Here is a 23,621-nt window from a genome sequence, read left to right as displayed (position 1 = left end):
GCAATTTTTCGTGACTCGACTCAACTCGAATCACTGCCATCAAATGACTCGACTTGACTTGAGTCCATGCAAAAAAGTCTCCATCTGACTCGAGTCATTGTCTTTATGATAAAATCAATAACATATTTATTTCATTTTCAATACATGCAGTCATCTTCTCATTTTGTACATAAACAGGTTCCTGCCATAGTTGTTAAGACCATTGCTAAGGAAATAGAAAACACCTCTCTAGCCTATAGTACCGTTCTGTGATCATAACGTTACAAGCAGCAGGGAGCCTGGGAATCAAAATGTGCAGGCGCGAAGCAAAGACAGATTTCTGATCACTGATCACAGAAAATAGTGATTTTTGAGTTTTGTCACAGACACAAACAAAACAATAAGAACATGGAGAGTACACTGAAAGAACCTGTGGTAGTGGAACTTGCGTTTAATAGCAAGCAGGCTGCATCCTGCCAGCACTGTAAAGCGACGATATCAATCAATCAATCAATCAATTAATCAATCAATCAATCAATGTTTATTTTATATAGCGTCTTATAGCAGACCACCAAAGCGCTTTACAAGATGCAGTAACAAGAACTAAATTTATAATACTTTAAATACAGAGAAATGCATAATACATGATATGCCATTAAAAAAAACAAAACAATGCATAATACAATAAATACAGTGAAAAATGCATAATACATGATAGTAGCATAATATGTGAAATGTAGCAAAAACATAGCAGCTAATAGCAGATATCAGGCTTAAAGAGCATGGAAAGCAAGAGAGAACAGGTGGGTCAGAGAACCTCAGCTTGTTGGCAGGGAAATAGTGGGTCAGCAGGTTGAGGAGGTACTCAGGACCTGTGTGATGAAGGGCATTGTAGGTGAGCAGGAGGGTTTTGAAAGTAATCCTGACCTTTACAGGTAGCCAGTGCAGGTGGGGCAAGACTGATCACATTTTTTACATCTGGTAAGGATCCTGGCAGCGGCATGCTGAACTAGCTGCAGTCTGTTTATGGTACATGCCAGGACATCGCCATATAGGGAGCTGCAGCAGTCGAGTCGAGAGGAGACAAATGCATGACAAAGTATATCCGCATTTGGGAAGGAAAGGTAGAGACAGACTTCGAAGATGTTTGAAAGATGGTAGAAGGAAGATTTGACACAGAGGAGATATGGGTATCAAAGGAGAGGTTGCTGTCAAGAAGTAGACTAAGGCTTCATGTTGTGGGGGACGGCAGCAGCAGACAGTTTTCGAGGTTCAGGGCAGCTATATTGAGATTCTTATATTGTGAACGTGTTGAATTTAAATCAAGGGAAGTAATGTTAAAACTGTACAATGCATAAGTAAGACCTCATGTTGAATATTGTGTTCAGTTCTGGTCACCTCGCTTCAAAAAGGATATTGCTGCTCTAGAAAAAGTGCAAAGAAGAGCGACCAGAATTATTCTGGGTTTAAATGGCATGTCATATGCAGACAGGCTAAAAGAATTGAATCTATTCAATTGAGCAAAGAAGACTACATGGCAACCTGATTCAAGCATTCTAAATTATAAAAGGGATTGACAATGTCAGCCCAAGGGACTTATTTGTCCTGAAAAAAGAAACAAGTATCAGGGGTCACAAATGGAGATTAGACAAAGGGGCATTCAGAACAGAAAATAGGAGGCACTTTTTACACAGAGAATTGGGAGGGTCTGGAACCAACTCCCCAGTAATGTTGTTGAAGCTGACACCCAGGGATCCTCCAAGAAGCTGATTGATGAGATTATGGTATCAACAAGCTACTAACAACCAAACAAGCAAGATGGGCCGAATGGCTTCCTCTCGTTTGTAAACTTTCTTATGTTCTTATTTAAGGTTTATTAATCTATTGCAATTATTGTGAAATGCTTCAAATGCAGTTTATTTGGACTCATGTGTAGGTGGTTTGTGGAAACAGTAAGCCACTCCTATATAGCCACTGTTATAATTGCACACCTCAGATGTGCACAGCCTTGAGTTTATAATGAATACACTGTAATGGACAAAAAATAACTAAACAACATATTGTACTTATTATAAAAATAATAAATAAATAAGTATATAACAAAGGGAAGCAATCACACTGGTACTATATTGTATGCTGCTATTCCCTAAGGCTCAGCCCTGTTACTTTAATTAAATCTCTGCGACAGCTTTCATTCAACCCAGCAAGTTCTCCAGAATCGCCAGTTTTTAGCTTTAGGTCAAAGCATTTGTTGCAGACTAAATAATAACAACACAAATAAAAGCATTGTTTAACTCTTTAGTTGCTTAAAATTAAGTATTTTTAAAACAAGGAAAGTGTAGCTCGCTAACTTATCTCATACAAGCACACAAAATAAATGTAACCACAAAAATGTGACACTCTACCACTGCCATTTTCATTGAGCAATATTATCATAAATAGGTGACCATTAGAAGCAGGACAGCTCGCAAGACTTGCATTTTCATGTGGTCATTTCTCAGAGGCATGCCTATTCGAACGTCATCAGCTCCTGTGTGGCAAAAAGCTATTGGTTAAATAAGCCTGGTAACTGAGTTGTGTCCTTCCTGTCAGTACTTTTATTAAAAGCAAGTGAGAAAGCGTGCTTTCCCATCTTAACAAGCTCTTCTTGCAATCTAGGCAACAGCAAACCATCATCTCTTTCCACATCTGTTTTTCTTGAAACACATTAAAGAGTGCCAGAAGCTCAGACACATCTTAACTTAATCATGCTTTGGTTTCACATTCCACTAAACACACCTGTTTTCATTTCTATTACACTGATACAGTGTTTATCTTTCATTTATATTTTCATCTCAGTGTAAATTACACTTTTCCTGACATGTGTGTATGTATGTATATATGAACTGCATATATGTACATATATAGGTATTTATTCTATTTACTGTATTTCAAGGAAAAAATATTTCATAATTTAGTCACTGTCTATACGAAACACATACAATTGCAGGGTCAATATTTAGCAGATTAAATGAAACATAACGGTAGTTTAACCCAACTCATGTGGAATATTGACACCCGTTTGCGTTCTCAACAAGAATTAGGAAGGGATTTGGTAGCTTGTTCACTGTTGCAGTGTTGTGGATGGTCCCTCTAATTACATTTCAAACCACATGCTCACTCCAGTAACCTAGCTGTCTATCAGGCACCTGGCCTCAATGTTGAAATTAGTTTTGGTTCACATTCCTATATCACTGGTTAATGTGGTCTCCACCCCCACTGGACAAGTTGTGAAGGATGTCTTAATAGTTCCACTAAGAGCAATGTGCGTATGCTGATTTTGCATGTAACAGACATTAACTTTGGGGACTAATTACAGTAGGGAAGAAATCAAGTAAAATGTTATAGGCAAGTAGAATGTATTATTTCACTGAAATGAGAACAACACCGCCAAAGGCATATTGCAGAAGAAAATTATGTTTGATTCCTAGCATGGGAAATATTTTGTGGTGTAGTGATTATTTTCTTAATTCTGAAGGATCTCCAAATCATTTATTAGCTGGGCTACCAATGTTAAATATTGTAGTTAATTATACTTATAGGGTATTATATCTACTTTGCGGATCCTGTGTTATATGGCCATCAACACTTGTTATTACCTGGCACTGAATTCATTTTTGTGGAGTATCTCTTTATTCTGTCATGTTAAAGTTTTTAGGATTTGTATTGATTGGAAATACTTTCCGATGATGAGTGGGTATTATATACGAGATGGAAGGGCGTATAGGGGGAGGGAGGTGCAGGGGTTCTGTTTGAATTAATGAGTTGTACTGATGTTTAAATGCTTTTGAGTTTGAGAGAGAGAGAGAGAGAGAGAGAGAGAGAGAGAGAGAGAGAGAGAGAGATAAGTGGGCAGAAAACATAAGTATTGTCACTTTGGAGGCTTCTAAAAGCTGTAACAATACTGTGAAAATAAAATCAAGCCAACCTGCAAAACAAGGTCAATAAAACAGGAGTATATCTATATGTAATCGGGGTGTACAGTTACTGTGTGAGTATTTGTTGAGAGACGAGAGAGAAACAGAGGGTTTGAAGTTGAAAACGGCGCTCAGGCATCCAGGTTTTATTGGGAATCACACAGACAGTTATAGGTAGCCACCACTAGGGTACCAGCAATGATAGCCCTAGTGCGGAAGGAAATACACATATGTGTACATAATACAAAATACAAAACAACTTAAACAACAAAAGGTGGCCAAGCTCAGGCCGTACACTACTCCCAGTAAAAAGGAGGTCCCGCACCATGAACCTTCTCCCTACAAAAACTAAATAAACTGGTGTGGGATTAAAATTCCCCTAAATTAATCTCTACCATAAACCTTTGTTCCGAATAATTAAACAGTGATTGTGTTGTAGATCACATCTAGTGGTGAGGATTCTTTTCCTTACCTCCAGACTTGTCGAAAGCACCAGACAAAGAACAGCATAGGACAAAGATAGGTGACCAGGGTTATTTGATTATCAATTATTCAACTGACACATGACCACCTGCTGCACATGCTATTTCAGTTAGACAGCCCAGCCCTGCCATATCCAATCAAACAAAAATACTTTTTATTATGCTGCTAATATAAATGTAAATATACTAATCTATTCATCCCTGGTCTACAAAAAACTTGCAGATACATGTACACACAATATAAAAATAGCTTTTAAATAGCTACAAATAAATAAATAAATAGCTGAATGATGATACTAGAGATATTATTTATTAAGTAGCAAGTTGTTTCACCCTAGCCTTTAAAAATCATGTCTAAAAAAATATTATTCTGTTCTGTAGTCAGGCTGTCCTAAACTGAAATACAGTGATGCATAAATAAGATACCAGACCATTGGATTTGAGAAGAAAACTGGTGGGTTTTGATACCAGATATGGCTGTACATCAGATGCATTGCCTGAGCTATGCCACAACGCGTGAATCAAATGTCTAAAGGCCAATTTATTGGAACCTGCAGAGAATTGACTTGACAGGTGTTGCTCACTGTCTGACTTAAAGGTTTGTTGACAGAGCACTGAGGTAATATTTATGCTTGACCTTTCTATATCACAGACACAAGCTTATATTTGAATAGTGTATAAATTGTAAATGTGGTTAATGTACTAATGATCACTACTACAGTAGATAGAAGTGTGCTTTAGTGGTAAGTGTACTGTAATGTTAATGTAGCTGATCTGAATCAATACTAACAATTAAGTGGCAAAGTCTATAAAACAATTAACAGGTTTCATGATGTTTCAAAGAAAAAACAGAATGAATACGTTACTCTAAAAGGTGAGTGATTTATTGCATTCAGGGCACTAACATATTGTCCTCCCCCTTAAGAAATAACCTGAGGAATTACCAATAACAAGCACACATTAATCAATAAGTTGCACTTTTAATGGATGAGTTTTAATAGAATTTTGTAGCTAGGAGTAAGCTTATTATTAGCTAGGAGTAACTAGCTTATACAAGTTTCAGTATGTTAAAGTTGTGGTGGAGATCTCTTTTTTTTTTATCAAGTTACATGTGGGTTCTCCCAGGGTTTAATTCTTGGCCCAATTCTGTTTTCTTTTTATATGCTACCCTTGGGTAATATTATTCGTAGACATGGAGTTAATTTTCACTGTTATGCTGATGATACTCAGCTTTACCAGTCCCGCAAGTAGGGTGATGGCTCTGCTGCTAATATTTTGAATACTTGTTTTGCTGACATCAAAAATTGGATGTTTAAAAACTTCCTAATGCTAAATTCAGACAAAACAGAAGCGATGATATTGGGAACTCAAAAACAATAAAAGAGTATATACCTTTGGACAATGGAAGACCACACAGTGCTAGGATTACAATTTCACAACTTCAATAAACAATGTTGAGGTCTTGCCGTGGTTAGCTTTTTCTCCTGACCTGAGTCCAATAGAACGTTTGTGGGACCAAATCGCCAGTACCATCCACAGGAGACAACCTCGACCAGCCAACATTCGCCAGCTGGCTGAAGCTGCACAGGAAGTGTGGCAAAACATCTCACAGCAGTCGATATAGAGGCTTATCAGGTCTATGCTGCTTGGATTGTGTTAATGCTCAGGGAGGTCATACCTGATACTAACTTTGTAATGTTTTCATTTTGACAGTGTGTCACATTTCATACTGAAAACTTACCACAATTCTTTGATCTGTATTTTTGTTCATACACTGAACAAAAATATAAATGCAACATGCAACAATTTCAAAGCTTTTACTGAGTTACAGTTCATATAAGGAAATCAGTCAATTGAAATAAATTCATTAGGCCCTAATCTATGGATCTATGGAAGTCAGCTTTCTCTGTTCACAAAATAAACTCTACATGAGTATATAATAAACAGGGATAACAAAAAAATAAGATCAAGACATCCTTCAACATTCTTAATTCAACCCCTGTGCTGTGGAAGCTCCCAATTTACACCGATGAAAGAAACTGCCTTAACGAGGACACAATTACCTTACCATTGGCCTTCACCTGTGAACCATTAAAGTTGCTGTCACATTTTCTGGATAAAAACCCCACTGTTGAAGGATCATTGGTAAGGCTGTGAATCTGAAGGAAAATGAAGACCAAAGAGCATTCTACAGAAGTTAGAGATAAAGTAATACAAATGCATAGATTAGGGAAAGGGTACAAAATAATATCCAAGTGTTTGGATATCCCAGTGAGCACAGGTGGATCAATAATCAGGAAGTGGAAGCTGCATCACACCACCCAGGCACTGCCAAGAAAAGGCCGTCCCTCAAAATTCAACGCTCAAACAAGGAGACTTGTGAGAGAAGCCACAGAGAGGCCAACAATCACTTTGAAGGTGCTACAGAGTTCAGTGGCTGAGAGTGGAGTAATGGTGCACCAGTCAACCATATCAAGAGCTCTGCATAACACTGGCCTGTATGGGAGGGTGGCAAGAAGCCGTTACTCAAAAAGTACAATCTAAAAGCACATCTGGAGTTTGCCAGAAAGCATGAGAGTGACCCAGCTGCGATGTGGGAAAAGGTTTTGTGGTCAGATGAGACCAAGATAGAGCTTTTTGGCCAAACCAAAGCGCTATGTGTGGCGCAAACCTAACATTGCCCATGCCTCAAGACACAACATCCCTACAGTGAAGTATGGTGGTGGCAGCATCATGCTGTGGGGATGCTTCTCATCAGCAGGGACTGGGCATCTTGTTACAATTGAAGGAAGAATGGATGGAGCAAAATACAGGAAAATACTGCAAGAGAATCTGCTTCAGTCTGCTAAAAAACTGAAGCTTGGGAGGAAATTCACCTTTCAGCAGGACAATGATCCCAAGCACAAGGCCAAAGCAACATTGGAGTGGCTCAAGAACAAAAAGGTGAATGTCCTACAGTGGCCCAGTCAAAGTCCTGATCTCAATCCCATTGAGAATCTGTGGCACTATTTGAAAATTGCGGTCCACAAGCGTCGTCCAACCAACCTGAACAACCTGGAGCAAATCTGCCAAGAAGAATGGGCCAAAATCACTCCAACACTGTGTGCAAAGCTGGTACATACTTACCCCAAAAGACTTAAAGCTGTTATTGCAGCAAAAGGTGGCTCTACCAAATATTAATGTGTGGGGGTTGAATACTTATGCAAGCAAGATATTTCAGTTTTTTATTTTTCTTAAAAATATTTCCCAACATAAAACCAATGTCACCTTACAATAATTGATTTTGAGTTTAAGTGTTTTAAAATAAAATATCAAACAGAACGAAATTTCAATGTACCATTTGTAATTCAGTAAAATGAGAGAATTGGTCAGGGGTCTGAATACTTTTGCAAGGCACTGTATATATATATATATATATATATATATATATATATATATATATATATATATATATATATATATATATATATATATAAGACACACACACACAGACACACACACAGGCTAACGTCACAATAATGAACCCAATAATAAACATCCGTTTTAAACGATCCAAACAGCAAGAAACAATTTTTTCAATGCAAAATAGCCCTATTAGAAGGATCACGTACAGGATCGACTCAGATACAACAACCTCAGTACTGACTGACACTGAACTTTCTCCAATGTCAAGTGTGTTATTCTCCGAGTGAAAACAAAGACCATGGTTGACTAATTCAAAGATAACACTAATTCAAATATTACCTATTGTAGTATGAATCATGTATGATGAAATCAAGGCCAGATCATTTGATTGAGTTGTCCTTCACTTTCCTTCTTCGCCAGATAGTTCTTGCACAACTTTGAGGTGTGTTTCGGGTCATTATCTTGGTGGAGAAAGATGGACTGCCCAACTAGCCGTAATGCTGATGGAATGGCATGCTTCTGAAGTATGCTATGATAGCCATGCTGGTTGAGCTTGCCATGGACTTGGTAAAGATCACCAGCAAAGCAATCCCAGACCATGACACTGCCTCCTCCATGCTTGACAGTGGGAACCACACATGCAGAACTCATGCGCTCACCCTCTCTGCGTCTTACAAATACTTGGCGATTGGACCTAAATATTTCAAATTTTGACTCATCGGTCCATAAGACCAACTTCCACTCCTCAAATGTCCAGTTTCTGTGTTTTTTGGCCCAGGCAAGTCTCTTCCTCTTATTCTGCACGCTTAACAATGGTTCCTTTGCAGCAATTCTTCCAGTTAGGACAGCTTCACGCAATCTCCTCTGAACAGTTGATTTTTCGACATCTGTACTTCTAGTAGCATTTAGCTGAGCTTGTATTTCAAGGGCAGTTAATCGTCAGTTTCGCAGACTTGTGACTCAAATTAGCTTGTTCTCTGATTCTAAGGTCACCCTTGGTTTGCCTGACCTTGTTCAGTCCTCATGAGTGCCACTTTCTTCAAATCGTTTGATGGTCTTGGCCACAGCAGTTACAGATAAAGTTCTTGCGATTTGTCTTAAAGATTGACCTTCATTTCTTAAAGTAATTACAGACTGTCTTTTTTTCTTTGCGTATTTTGCCATTTTCTGCTCCCTTATAATGACAAACTTGTGCTTATACTACCTATATTTATAGTAATCATGGACCCTCGCCTGTACCAATAATTGGTGACAAAAGGTTAATTAGGTAACATACTAGTTAACTCAGAGAACATCTAACAAAGACACTTTTACACTTAGGCCAGTGTTCTAACACCATGTTATACACATTTCAGACTTTTAACTGACTTGGGCTTCAGACTGAAATTCCCTTGCTTTGGGTGACCATTTCATTGAAATTGACAAGATTTACATTTTCATTTAAAAATTATATTTTTGAATGCAATTCACTTATGATTATCAGCTTATATAAATACACGTATAATACAATGAAATATTAAGTGTTTATAGACAAGTTTATACAGTTAAAAGCATAGATAATCATGAAAAACCTGGTTTCAAGCAGGTGTACTCAAACTTTTGACTGGTACTGTGTATATATATATATATATATATATATATATATATATATATATATATATATATATATATATATATATATATATAGAGAGAGAGAGAGAGAGAGAGAGAGAGAGAGAGAGAGAGAGAGAGAGAGAGAGAGAGAGAGAGAGAGAGAACATACTATTTTTTATCTAAATCACTTTTATTATTACATTTTCAGCAGATAAAACAATGTAGTACCAATAAGCATCTTTTACATAAATGATTAGTAAAGACTGAAAAAAATACACAAAAGCAAGTTCAGACATGCAAGTGTGGTACACTCCAAGCTGCACTGGTTTTTGTGCACCCGCAAGGTTAGAGTTTAAAAACAGAAAACCTAACCTTGTCATTAATTACGCTGGAATCCAACCCAGATAAACTGGCTGAAAGGATACAAAAATAGCTACAAGGCAACACTGCCTTTAGTTAGTGAAAAGTAAATCTCTGAACTTGTACCAAAGCTTAAACCGACCAGCATATCAGTTTGGTTTTTCAGGATGAGGATTTAGATGACTCTGGTTCTGATAAATACTCTAAATTAATATCCAGAGTTCCGTACATTGATTTGAGCATGGCAAGAACCCTGCTTTGAATGTAGTTCATTTGTTCTGTGGGGCAATAGTCATCCATACTAGACCTGAAAAATAAAATCATATTTTATAAAACAAACACAATGTATTTTAAACTCACAAAAAAAAAAAAAAAATTTATGCAAAGCAAAAATATATATAAAAAATTAAATGAAGAATAAAAATATGAAGATAAATCCATGATTTATCTTTATTTTTCCCTACATACGCCACTAAGGATACCATTACCTTGAAACAGTAACCAGTGTTGGTTTTGGTAAATCCCTCAGTATGACATTTATAGCCTGTATTAGTCCATCAATCTCTTCATTTGTACTAAGGTGATGTGGTAGTTCTGAATAATCACAGGTCAGACCTGCTTGGTGAATCTAAAAGGAAACCACACAGAATAAGTCTAGTGTAAGTACTGTAACACTGTAGAGATTACTATTAGCACAGTACATTTTAAAAGGTACTCAGTATAATCCAGGGGATAATTTGAAATATGTAAAGTGCATGTTACAATACCAAATAATAATTCCATAAGAATACCCTTAATTATTACATTTCCTTTCTCTTTTAATAAGCCCACAACATAAACTTCTTCAGGCTCACCATTTCATAGTCCGGGGTGACCATTCTGCTTTGAAGACTGTGTACCACCTCAGTAAGAGGCTTCATTCTGCAAATTACATCAACAGCATGTTACACACAGACTGGCTTCAAAATGTCATAAAATAACTTCTAAAGGTTAAAAGAAGCCTCTACTTCGTTTATTGCACAACACGTACACTGTAATCTAACAGTGTTGCAGTTGTACTGAGGTCTGAATCTACGTGTATTTAGAAAGTTCACTGTTGTTCTTGTGGCAAGCCTTGCTGATTCTTAAAAAGTGAAATGTCAACTACAACATTTCACTTAAATAGTGCTCTTTAAGACAACCTCTCCCAGAGCACTTCACAAACACAATATAACTGTTCAAATGCTTTGATCAGCTGTAGAGATGTGAGCTCATACCATAATTCACATGCATAAATCTAGCATCAAAATAAATCACTTCATGGCTACCAATGTTGACATAAAGTTTTAAATTTCATTTACTATCAATTGGTAAGTGTTTTATGAATAGAATCCTGAACATTTTAAAAAGGGTTCTATGGATGATATAATCCAAACATTTTACACACACACACACACACACACACACACACACACACACACACACATATATATATATATATATATATATATATATATATATATATATATATATATATATATATAATTTGAAAACACTCACAAAGCTCTGGTGTGAAGACCTTGCTAGTGTTAGTTCTTTAGATTTCCATGCACACACGTTTGATTTGTCAGTTCAGGTGGCAGTAACCCTACTGTAGGTGTGCATGCATTACATTGGTTATAGATTTTCTATTCTCAAAGTATTCACTGATGTTGACAGAAAGAACAAAACTATTAGAGGAAGTGCATATAACTTATTTAAAAAAAAACTACTTTTTCAACACTAAAGAGGTTTAGGAAAAACAACTTAGATTGCTAGTGTAGCTAAGAAACCCCCCCCCCCCCCCAAAAAAAAAAAAACCTCCCCTCAACACAACAGACCAAATAACCAGTCCCTGTCTTGGTTATGTCCCTTTATTACTGTATGCACCCTATATAGACCTGTATGACTTTCCGTAAAAGACACTGCAACTAAGACTCCAATGAACAGGCAAGCAAACACGAAAAAGGCATTGATCTTGACGTTTCAAATGTGCCATTTAAATTTTTAATTTTTTTTTTAATATGATCAGATACAAAAAAAAATTGGGTCATAAAATAATAATGAAATTAAAAAGCATTGGGTACCAGGTACCAGTATATGTATTATAAATAAAAATGTCTTAATATAAACCTTTATACTGGGGCTTGTTAATTAACACATTGGGGCCGATGTAAGGATAAGGCACAATGCAAACAACTGCGGTTGCAAAATCCAAATTGCTTAGTTGCCAGGCAATTATTTTGCACTGCGGGCCTGTGGAAGTTCAAGGGCAATGCAAATTACTCAACACACACACATATAATGAGCTGCAGTCATGATAACGAGGGTTGCAAGAACGCTGCCTGTGCATTGGGCTATTTAGCAGCTGCACTTACAGCCCAGAGGTGAGGTGAGTTAGGAGTATAGAGAGCAGTAGGCGCTGTACGAGATTTGTAGAGCACGAAAATCAAACAAAAATAGCATGAAATTTCGTTATTTATAAAAGTCTCAACCAACATCAGTTATGCTACCAAACAGGCCATATGGTCATCTATAGTGGAGAAAGTCAATGCTGTCGGTGTTACCAGGAGGACAGTCAACCTGGTGATGAAAAGGTGGCAGGACCTGCATCTGCAAACAAAAGCAAAACTCGCAACACAGCACAGGAACAGGAGGGCTGGCATCCACATCACAGCTGACACTGCTGGAGAGCTAAGCGGAGAGGACAGTCCAACCCAAACAAAGTGACCCTGGGTTTCAATATGCAGAGGCTTCTCCATCTTGACCTTTTCCTGCCTGTACTCAACAAGAGCCACGTGTCTCTGCATCAGGAAGTGTACCACAGCAGCCATCCTGAGGCCAATGACAGGTCTCTGCAGGTGTGTTCTTTTATACAGCTCTTAATTACTCGCTTCTACAATGGTTTGCCCCTTGTCAAAGTTTATGGAGGGTCATCAATTGCCCAAGCGCAAGACAAAATCCTTACATCTTATTATGGATTTTTTAAGCCTGCTTAGTATTCCAGATCTCCACCAAGTGCCCTGCTCTTTTCTTCATCTGAATACATTTCAGTATCATTTAAATGGATTAGTGATGGCAAAGTGCTAATTTGATAGTGGGTGCAGAACACCAGGTGAAAACCCTTCTTTACATACGCCACATTTTTTGTGACCGCTAAATATGGGTCTTTTGTAGAGAGCTCTATTTTAGGATGAATGAGATATTAGCTTTACAACTACATTTGGCAGCCAAGAAGGAACTTTCTTTTTCTACAATTATGATGTCATCTCACCATAATATTTCTATAGTTTTCCAGATTTTGGAAATGCAAGTTCCAAGTGTTAAGCATCTGGCGAGGGTAGGCCAGTGCCAGTCTGAGTTACTGTTAGATACATTTTGTTTTAACTTGATGAACATAAGAAAGTTTACAAACGAGAGGAGGTCATTCGGCCCATCTTGCTCGTTTGGTTGTTAGTAGCTTATTGATCCCAAAATCTCATCAAGCAGCTTCTTGAAGGATCCCAGGGTGTCAGCTTCAACAACATTACTGGAGAGTTGATTCCAGACCCTCACAATTCTCTGTGTAAAAAAGTGCCTCCTATTTTCTGTTCTGAATGCCCCTTTGTCTAAACTCCATTTGTGACCCCTGGTCCTTGTTTCTTTTTTCAGGCTGAAAAAGTCCCTTGGGTCGACACTGTCAATACCTAAAATAATTTCTGTAGTGGTACGAATTGCCTGGCTTCCCAACTTATCTGCCAGAATCGTTTTCCACCATTTTAGAGCCAATGTGACAACCCCTTCGGAATCCCCAGCAGAGTTCTGCATCTTCGCACAGCCCAGATGTGAACTGGCGCAGTCCAAGCTGTGCATCTCATCCTGCACTCCCAACGGCAGCACTTTAACTGGATGTGCCACTCAGGGACAGGTATTCTAGTATCATTACAGAAGCAATGATACTGGAGTGAGGATGGTAATCAGAAAACAAAGTACATTAATAGTATGTAGTGAAAAAGAAACACATGGAATTGGTAGTATAGGCACAGCTTTAGCACAGCACCTTAACATGTTTTACACTACAATGGAATCTTAAGGTAAACATTTAACAAATGACTACATTTCACCATCCTCAGAGATGTCAAGTAGAATGCCATTTTTTGCTGTAAACACATCCATCATCTCTCCCATTTTACATACAGCAATTATTCAAAACATAACAAATCTGGAAGACAGGGATGGTCAAAGTGGAACTTTATTTTGATATCAGTAGAAAACATCACTGTAAAAGAGACCAAGCCACTTTATACACACATTTCGAATGGGGGCAAGGTCTAGTGTTCTTTGTCGATAGACATAGAGAACACTTGAGACTTAAACTATAATATATTAAATTAACCCAGGGTTAGCAGCCCATCTCTGGAAGGTTTCCTCACTGTCATCTTCAACAAAGTCTGCAAAAGCTGCTTCCAGGTCTTCCAGCTGATGTACTCTGTTCTCCACCCAGTCCAGCAAAGCCTCCTACGCACCAGACAGAGAGATACAAGTTTTTGTAAAGCGCTAATATAAGGGTGGATAGTGGGTTCAGGTAGTGAAGTAAAGGGGTATTCGCTAATATAAGAGTAACCCACAAACAGATGTTTATTAGGAACTAGAACCAGATTTTGGATTACCATGTACCCAGACCAAGCATATAATGAAGATTGAATGTTCAGTGTTCTTTTCACAATTAAATATTCCTTCTAGTTGAAACTTAGATGTGACAAAAGGTAAAAAGACTTTTAAAATTGAAAGGACACCAGTTTAAACACATTGTAAATTTATCTTTCCTAACTTGACTTAATAGTTAACTTACTATTTAATAGAGGTAAACTTTGCACAGACCTACAAGTGTTACACCCTTGCATTACATTTGTTAAACTCAAGTGATAGGGCAGATAAGAGGTTAAATGCATAACAAAACCCTTTTCTGCATCTTTTACTAAATGCAGTAAAGGGTGCCGTTGGCTTTGTAAATTGAACACTATGAAAAGTATTAAAATACTCAAAGCACGATTTAATAATTCAGCCAACAGTACTATTAACAACAACGACAAGAAGACCTTAAATTGAGCAGCAGTTTATAGCTTTCATAAATTGTTAGTCAGAGCCCTTTCTATAGTCCACAGGGATATTTCACAGTACATCAGCAATTGCTTGTGTCAACACTGCAGTGTAGATCTGAAGGAAGTTCTACAATACACTGAATGTGCCTGGCATTAAATATCTCCCTGGGATGTCAATTTCAACCCTTTACTATTAGTAAAGCACACAAAGAAGGAATATGAAACAGGCCTGTGAGGAAATCAAAGCATCCCCTGTACTTTTTACAACAACCCACAATGTTTGATTTGCAATATTTGTCTGACGTAATCACCAGTGAGACCTTGCTGCACAGTGTTGCATACAAAAAGGCTAGAAAATATGAATTTCTAATCAGTTAGAAAACATCCTATTAATATTTTACTGGTGAAAATTTGTTTTCCAAAAATAATAAAACCTCAAAAACAAATAAAATATAATATTAGATTAATTAGCTGTCGATGTCTAGTCTTCATTCTATGCTTTGCATTTGCCTTTGGAGTCTGTTGCTGATGTCTGACAGCATGAGGACCAAAGAAGTGTCAATGCAAGTAAAGCTGGCCATCATGAGGCAGAAAAATCAGAACAAATTGATCAGGGACAAAGCCAAAACATTAGGCAGGCCAAAATCAACTGTTTGGTACATCATTAAGAAGAAAGTAAACACTGGTTGAGCTCAGCAATGGCGAACAACCTGGTAGACCAAGGAAGACCACTATAGTGGATGACCGAACAATACTTTCAATGGTGAAGAAAAAACCCCTAACAGTCCAACAGATCAGGAACACTCTCCAGGAAGTAGGCATAGATGTGTCAAATACTAACATACGCAGAAGAGTACACCAGCAGAACTTCAGAGGGTACACCACAAGATGCAAACCACTAGTAAGCCTCAACAACAGGACGGCCAGGTTACAGTTTGCTAAAAAGTATCTAAAAGAGCCTGTAGAGTTCTGGAACAAAGTCTTATGGACAGATGATACATATATTAACCTGTACCAGAGTGATGGAAAGAGAAAAGTGTGGAGAAAAAAAGGAACTGCCCATGATCCAAAGTATATCACCTTATCTGTGAAACATGGTGGAGGTAGTGTTATGGCTTAGGCATGTATGGCTGCAACTGGAACTGGCTCACTTGTCTTCATTGATGATGTGACTGCTGACGGCAGCAGCAGGATGAATTCTGAAGAGTACAGAAGCATCTTGTCTGCTCAGATACAACCAAATGCCTCCAAACTCATTGGACGGCACTTCATTATGCAGCATGACAATGACCCCAAACACAGTGCCATAGCAACCAAGGAGTTTTTCAGGGCCAAAAACTGGAAAATTCTTGACTGGCCAAGTCAATCACTGGATCTGAATCCAACTGAGCATGCATTTCACACGCTGAAGACAAGACTGAAAGCAAAAAGCCCCCGAAACGAGCAGGAACTGAAGATGGCTGCAGTACAGGCCTGGCAGGGCATCACCATGGAAGATACCAAGCATCTGGTGTTGTCTATGGGTCGCAGACTTCAGGCAATCATTGCATGCAAAGGAAATGCAACTAAGTACTAAACACAACTGCTTTATTGTACATAATGTTAAGCTGTCCATATACTTTTGGCACCCTAAAATGTATCATTTAAAATCCAAAGTGCTGGAATAAGAGCCAAAACTACAAAAAAAGTGTCACTGTCCAAATACTTTTGGAGTTCACTGTATATACTGGCAAATCTAGTCTCGCAAAGAAATTCAGGGAAAATCCAAAAGTTACCACTTTTTTTGGCACTTGTCCAACGCCAACTGAGCACATCTAGATTGGCCCAGAACTTGAAAAAGATGACTGGACAAAACCCTAGTATCGTCCAACGCTTCAGAATCAATGCTGGGCGAATCTGGTCGTTTATGCCATTACATCTGGGCGAGTCTAGTTTTGCATTTCTACACTCTCCCCTGCCAGCTTCCAAGTGCTTATCAGGGTACCTGCTTCGTCTTCACCTCTGACAACAATGTAGCGACTGTGTGCTGGGTTTTCAGCGGCGGTGCAGAAAAGGCAGAAAGTCTTGTTTCTCCATACACACAGGTAAACTTAACACACACGCGAGAGAGAAAGAGAACGTGCAGGCAAACTCGCCACACAGACACAACAGAGAAATAATATGCCAATTGTTTGTGTTCAAATCTTCATTAAAAGATAGTTAAGATTGTAACAGGGTCAATAAAGCCAGTTATATTTGACGTATTTATTTGTCACTTGTATGTTTTATTTTTATAATTGTACACTTTGATTTGATTAGTGCACGTTTTTTATATATTGTCAACTAGCACTTTGTAATTGATTTATCACGTTCTAGTAGCTTCGCCACTCAGTCCCCCTGTAATGCCTTATCAGGTACCAACTAATTGAGTTACTGATAGTTTTACCCACCTGTGTGTGGTGCGTTTCCCTGTGCGTATGGAGGAGTGAGAATTTTTGTAGGGGTAATTAGTTGCACTTGTCCTGTGTTTCCCGCCATATGTACAGCTACATCTTGCTCGGTTGGGGGTGTCACAATTGAGAGGGTGCTTTGGGTCTCACTCAAGAGTTGCGTCCCTGCAGGTTGATTTAAGATTGAGCACTATATGTTTCAGTCAAGAGGCAAGGAGTTGGAGATGGAGCAAATGCAGCAGGAAAGAAACACCATCTAGCTGTATCCTGCTAGTGAAGGTTAGGAAACCAGGCCTGATCTGCAGCTGAACTGTAAAATACTTTGTGGCCTCTTGTGATGTGAAACAATGTTTTAGGCACCTCCACCCCGACACACACCATCCCATCAATACAGAGATAGTGGAACAAATATTACAGCAGCAGCACATGGTACAATACCTCGTCTGGGTCTTCACTAGGCTTTCTGAAACTGTAAAGCTCTTGCAGAATAGTATATTCCTCCTGAAAATAAAGATATTTGAACTTGTAATAAATCTGCTTCATCATTAACAGTTTTCTAAATAGCTCTAACACCTGGGCAGTTTTAAGGAGCTTGTCATTCACTGCACTAAAACACTCACAGGAAAACAACAGAACTAAAGAGTGTATTTGAACACTTCAGAGTCTGATTAAATCAAAAGCTTATCTACGCTCCTATTTCTCTGGATTACAAGTGGTAAAATAATGGTGAATATCAATAAAGAGATGAGGAATGCGTTATAAAATGTACATACAGTTAGATTTAACAGTCTTCATTAAATAATTCTGCACCGGTTTTTCGTTCATGTTTATTATCTCTTTGTTGATGGGAATATAGTGGAGTCGCCCAAACCTATAGTATATCTATTGAATAGGACTGTAACAATTCACTGTGTACAAATGATATTTCATTGTATCGAAATAGACGTATGTATGGTTTGTATTGTGATACAAGTCATATCATGATACACAACCTGCTAGTTCACCAGATATTTCTTGAATAATGTAAAAAAAAAAAAAAAAAAAAAAAAAAAGCTTTACAGTGGGTATTGGCAGATAATTTTCTTATATCTGGCCATCATTAATGATCATTAGTATTACAGTACCACATCACCACCTTAAAAGTATCACACCACAACCCCAAACCCTCTCTATCCGCATTGCTAATTTTCCACTAGCACTCAATTGAGGGTGTGAATTCACTATATGTCAGATATGCCGTTATTTAAGTATAGCACTATGGATAACCTTTTCCATCAAAATAATTTTGGATTCAAATCATCAGAAAGCATTATAGAGTACTGTGACTGTAATATAATCAGTCTTGGTTGTAAATCGCCGTCCCGACCTGCGAGGATTCAAAGCAGCGAAAGTAGGGTCCTTTGGATAGGCTGGCCCAACAGTTCATTTCCAGGGTCGGGAAGTCGGTCAGCCCGGAAGAAGGCGAGACTCTGTTGCAAGAATGTATTGACCTGGAAGGGAAATGACGTAGCAGCTGCAGATTGTAGAGGCAGCTGCACTCATTTACCAAGGGGTCATGCGCGACAGCATAAAAGGGGCCAGAGAATCACAATCTACTCCTTCACTTGGTTTTGTGTTAAGAGACTGGAAGGACTGGGAGAGACTCGGAGAAACCTGTGTTTAAAATATTCGTGAGTATTTTTGTTTGTTTATTTTTATTAATAACTGTCTGTGTTTGTAAACCACCAGACGGCTAACACGTATCTGGAGATGTCGCCCTGGGCCAGCACAAAACCTGGATCAACAGTGCACCAGTCAATATAAAATAAATTGTTATCACCCACCATGAGCACTACTACACGCACCCGGACGGGTGACCAGGGCAAGTATTATTGTGGGGCGGATAATGTTTGTTTATTATTTTGGTCTGCAATTCCTGTTTACGTTCTCTATGTTTTACACAATGCTGTGTCTAACCGGAGCTTATTATTTGGTGGCCAGACCAGGATTACAAAATAAACGTCCTTTTCCAAACCGGATTATAAATTGTCTGTCTGTGATTATTCCTGAACTGCACCACCTCTGCACCTGTTCATAATCAGCAGCCACTTTGCCACAAGTACATACAGAGGTGATCCTGATTACTTACACCCACTGTTCATTGCAATATATCAGTGTACTGAGTAGCATTCAACACAATATTGATTTTAATGAGCACAGGCGTGTAAACATCAAGCCTCTTGTCCACTTCCCTTTCGGTATGGAGTTGAAGAGGCTAAATCTCAATCTTCCAGCAATGAGCAGTGAATAAAGCAGACCTGTGCAAAAATGGTTCTATCTGCTTTAATAAGCTATAATGATCCCAAAGGAAGTCAAAACTAATTTTAATGAAGATACAGGCCACTGAATAGGCTTCATATGAGCTTTTCTTTTCCAAATGTATTATTGTTTTTTAAATGTAGGATCAGTGGTAAAGATGTGTATTGTCTCTGATATTAGGTATTTAATTAACTAGTAACAGTACATTCACACTGCTAAATTAATCCTTTAGTATTGGGTGTTAATAATAGATTTTACGCAATAATTAATTTTAGACTGAATAAAGAAAATAAATGGCAAATTGGAAAACTGACAAGCAAGGTGAGCCAGAAACTACTATTGTGTTCATCATTAATAGTCACACCAGTAATACACTCCAAATTTCAGTTAATAATAAGACTTCTGATTTTGAATCCTTCTCATTTTAAGTACAGTAAAATCATTTTATATAACTGTATTACAACCTACTATCCAATTACAGTCCAACTTCTGCTAATTAGCAAAGATGTCTCAAAAAGCAAAGATGGCTTCATGATGCAGCGTGCTATAGTGCAGTAATATATATTTTTTTATTTTTTGGGTCATATCACCCAGTCTCAACACTTTAGCCAATACACTCAAGGATATACTGTATGGTAGCCAGAATAAAAAAAAAAAAAAAGGGGGGGGGGGGGGGGCGACAACACCAATCCTGAACAATTTAAATAATTATCTTCAGAACATATCTCTAAATCACATTTGTTATTCTACTCATTGCCAAATAAATAACTAACTGTTTCATGTTTACAAAATGCAATTACCTAATTTGTTTCTTGTGATGCAGCACCCACTACTGTATAATCTCAGTGCTGTGAATTCCTACTGTACAGTATTTATCTTCAGTAGATTGTGTACATATGTGTGCAAAACAAAATGTATTACCTGCGTGTACAGTTCCTTGAAGGGATTTTTGCAAGAAAAAAAATCCAGATCAATATCAAGAATATATGCATCTGTTTGCTGTATGATCGTGAGAATCTTTTTCACAGCATCAGCTGTTTGGCTCCTTTCATTTTCTGAACAGCTGCCAGCAGATGACTCATTGCTTGCCTTAGAGTAGCCGTCAGGGCAGTGGCTACTGTCTGTGGATTTGCTGCCCCCTGCTGTTTCTGTCTTGCAATTTGCAATAATGGAGCCTTCCGTCTCTCCTTTTTTCTCACCGGAAACTCCAGTGTTTTCTGTATTATCAGCTTGCTGCAATTTGACCCTTTTAGCTGCATACTCCTCTGATACTTCTTCCTGCTTTCTCTGCTCTTCCACTGAATTTACTTTGATTACATCCAATTGGAAGCTTCTTATTTTCCAAGTGACCCTCTGGTACATAAAGCCCATCACTTAGAAAGTAATCATCTTTACTTGTAACCCTGAAATAAAGACATAGAAAAATCAGATGGTGCTTTTGAGTACTAGCAGAAGCGGTTTTATTAAAGACACAGTACACATACTATCAGGCATCCCTGAAAATATAACCACCTAATGGAATCAAATATGATACCATCGGTTTAGGATAACATTGCAGAAGCATATTCATGGTGAATAATCTTGTCTTACGTCAGACCAAGGTAATTGTTTTTTTTGGATTGTTTCACCTTTGAGTAACATCCAATTGAAATGAATTTACCATGTTATCCAACAACAAATAGCCTTATTATTTGTCAAATAAGAAATTGTGCAACAACAGGTTTTATAAGTTTGTGAATGCTGTGTGATAAACTATTACAATAATTTACCCCCCCCCCCCCAGTACAAAATGCTTCTTTCTGAAATCAAAGTACATTTTCAGGTCAAGCACCTGATGGTTGTGGTGGACGAGTCTTTCCCCACGAAGATTTTGTGTTCACCCACTGCAATCTGTTGAGCCCAGTATGGATGAAGCCACACCACGTTTGATAAATGTCCAGCATAAACCACAGGCATGGTCCAGTTCTCAATACTTAGCTCACTGTGAAAAAAAGAACACTTTTGTTAAAAACACACACATATTTATATATATATATATATATATATATATATATATATATATATATATATATATATATATATATATATATATACACACACACACACACACACATTATACACATTACATTATATATAAAATCATAAATCATGCAAGAACAATAGAGAATACTGTTTTTAAAACATTTAGTGTAGTCTGAGGATCTCTTTTTCACATTCATTCATGAATTGTAATTGCAAATCCAGGGACAAAGAAAACAGTCCTATCCATGTCTGCTCAAACTAAAGCTCCTGCAAGTACTAAATAAAAAGGGACCTGTACATGAGAGCTATGAAATTCCTCCAGATTTTAGGGTTAGTTTCTTTCCCATCTGCATGCAATGTGAATATTTAGTGCCATGGTTGTACATAGAAAGATTTATACATAATATTTTGTCCAAATTATAAAGTTTAACATAATCTTGTAATTTACTGAGTTTGTCTGTATGGTACAATTGCATTTAACATATCTAAAAAATCACCAGTTATTGTGAAACTGTCAGGACATTATTTTGCAAAAACTATAAATCTGGGAGAACATGAAACACATTTGTCCAAATGCTTGTCATGTTTCAGAAAAAGTATAAACATAACTCAAAACATGTGCTCCCAATAGAAATTAAATTGAGCATATTTCAATACATGCCTTTGTGAATATTACTCTCACTTTCTTATCTGCAATACAGTTAATTATTTCATTTACTTTATCAGCAATTGTTGTTACAATGTAATGCTTAATCTTACAATATGTAATTTAGAGCAAACATTACCTACAGTTCCTCTTTGTTAAACACAGTATCAGCAGGCATGTTAACAGGAATAAGTAGATCTGGGTGGGAATCTAAATGAACCATTGCTATGTTACGAATGGGTAAATGTCTTGATACAATTGCACGATAGATGTAAGGTAAAACCTGAAACAAACAAACAAAAAAAAAAAAAAAAAACAGAAAAAAAACCATACACGTTAAGAATGAAAGACATTGTGCAATAATCAAAAAGTCAAGCGAGCATGACAAATAAAATAAAAGATCTCTGTGTAACGAAAAACATGGCAAAAGATCAGTGACAGTGAGAATAATGTATTCCAAAGCGTTCTGAGGTGTACTCTGTCATATATCAAGCCATTCCAAATTGTATCTTTGTGAACAACTTAACCTTATATGCTGTACAGTCGTCCAAGATACACAAAATACTTTTTGTGTGGAGTTTGCAAATTTGTTAACGAGTCGTGTTGAATTAAAATATTTTTTAATATTTTTGTAGTACTTGACTCATAATTGATAATATTAAAGTAACTTAGGTAATATTACTTACATCATGATGGTCTTCGACTACCCAAACTGGCATATCTTTATAGACCCTCATAGAAGAAGCTGTCGAGGAGTTCATAATTACAGACTGTTAAATTAGTTACAGTTTTTAAGACAATTTTCTACGCTTTGTTTGAGGACACTTTTACTAGCAGCACACGCACTTAATACGCATGATTGGCTTTTCTTCAGTAGTTTATGGCTGTGATTGGTTAAAGAGAGTCCGTGCATTTTATGTACACCTCCAGAAACAACCAACAAACGGTAAAAATATGCCCTACTCCAGAAATGAAACTCTACCAATCATATCCACGATCCAAAAATCAAAGGGCCAATAGGAACACGAAAGGGCGGGATTTCTTCTCTACATTTCCTGTTTAGGTAGAATGCAGTGACTGTGGCCGGTTTTCAGTTTTTAGATATATTTTACTAAAGTGTTACGTCATTTACAGTCCCCGACGAGACTTCGTTCATTTTCAGCGGTAAGAATTACTTTTACAGATTTTATTTTTTTTTTTTTTCCAGTTCACGGTCATCCATTAGCAAACAAGTGTTCTGGTTTTCGTTTCAACCGAGCTCTTAGTTACTTAATAGCACCAATTATCGAAAATTAGTGTCTCAGATCTTTAGACACTGATGATGTAAAGACATCTATAAAACCTGCAGGATT

At 37.5% G+C, this 23,621-nt stretch overlaps 1 protein-coding gene and 1 pseudogene across 1 annotated transcript in view; one reads left to right on the top strand and one right to left on the bottom strand.

Annotated features, from left to right (window-relative positions):
* Positions 1–9,937: 9,937 nt before the first annotated feature.
* Positions 9,938–23,127, bottom strand: LOC121313770 (annotated as a pseudogene).
* A 205-nt stretch (positions 23,128–23,332) lies between these two features.
* The window catches only part of LOC121314209 (ribonuclease 3-like), a 50,151-nt gene continuing 49,862 nt past the window's right edge, over positions 23,333–23,621 (top strand). The window contains exon 1 of the mRNA XM_041247233.1: positions 23,333–23,433. The gene's annotated coding sequence lies outside the window, so the exon portion shown is untranslated. The remainder of the gene's footprint in view (positions 23,434–23,621) is intronic.

Source organism: Polyodon spathula, chromosome 4 (genome assembly GCF_017654505.1).
Source record: "Polyodon spathula isolate WHYD16114869_AA chromosome 4, ASM1765450v1, whole genome shotgun sequence".
Classification (NCBI taxonomy): Eukaryota; Metazoa; Chordata; class Actinopteri; order Acipenseriformes; family Polyodontidae; genus Polyodon; species Polyodon spathula.
This window is presented reverse-complemented; position numbering and strand designations above follow the sequence as displayed.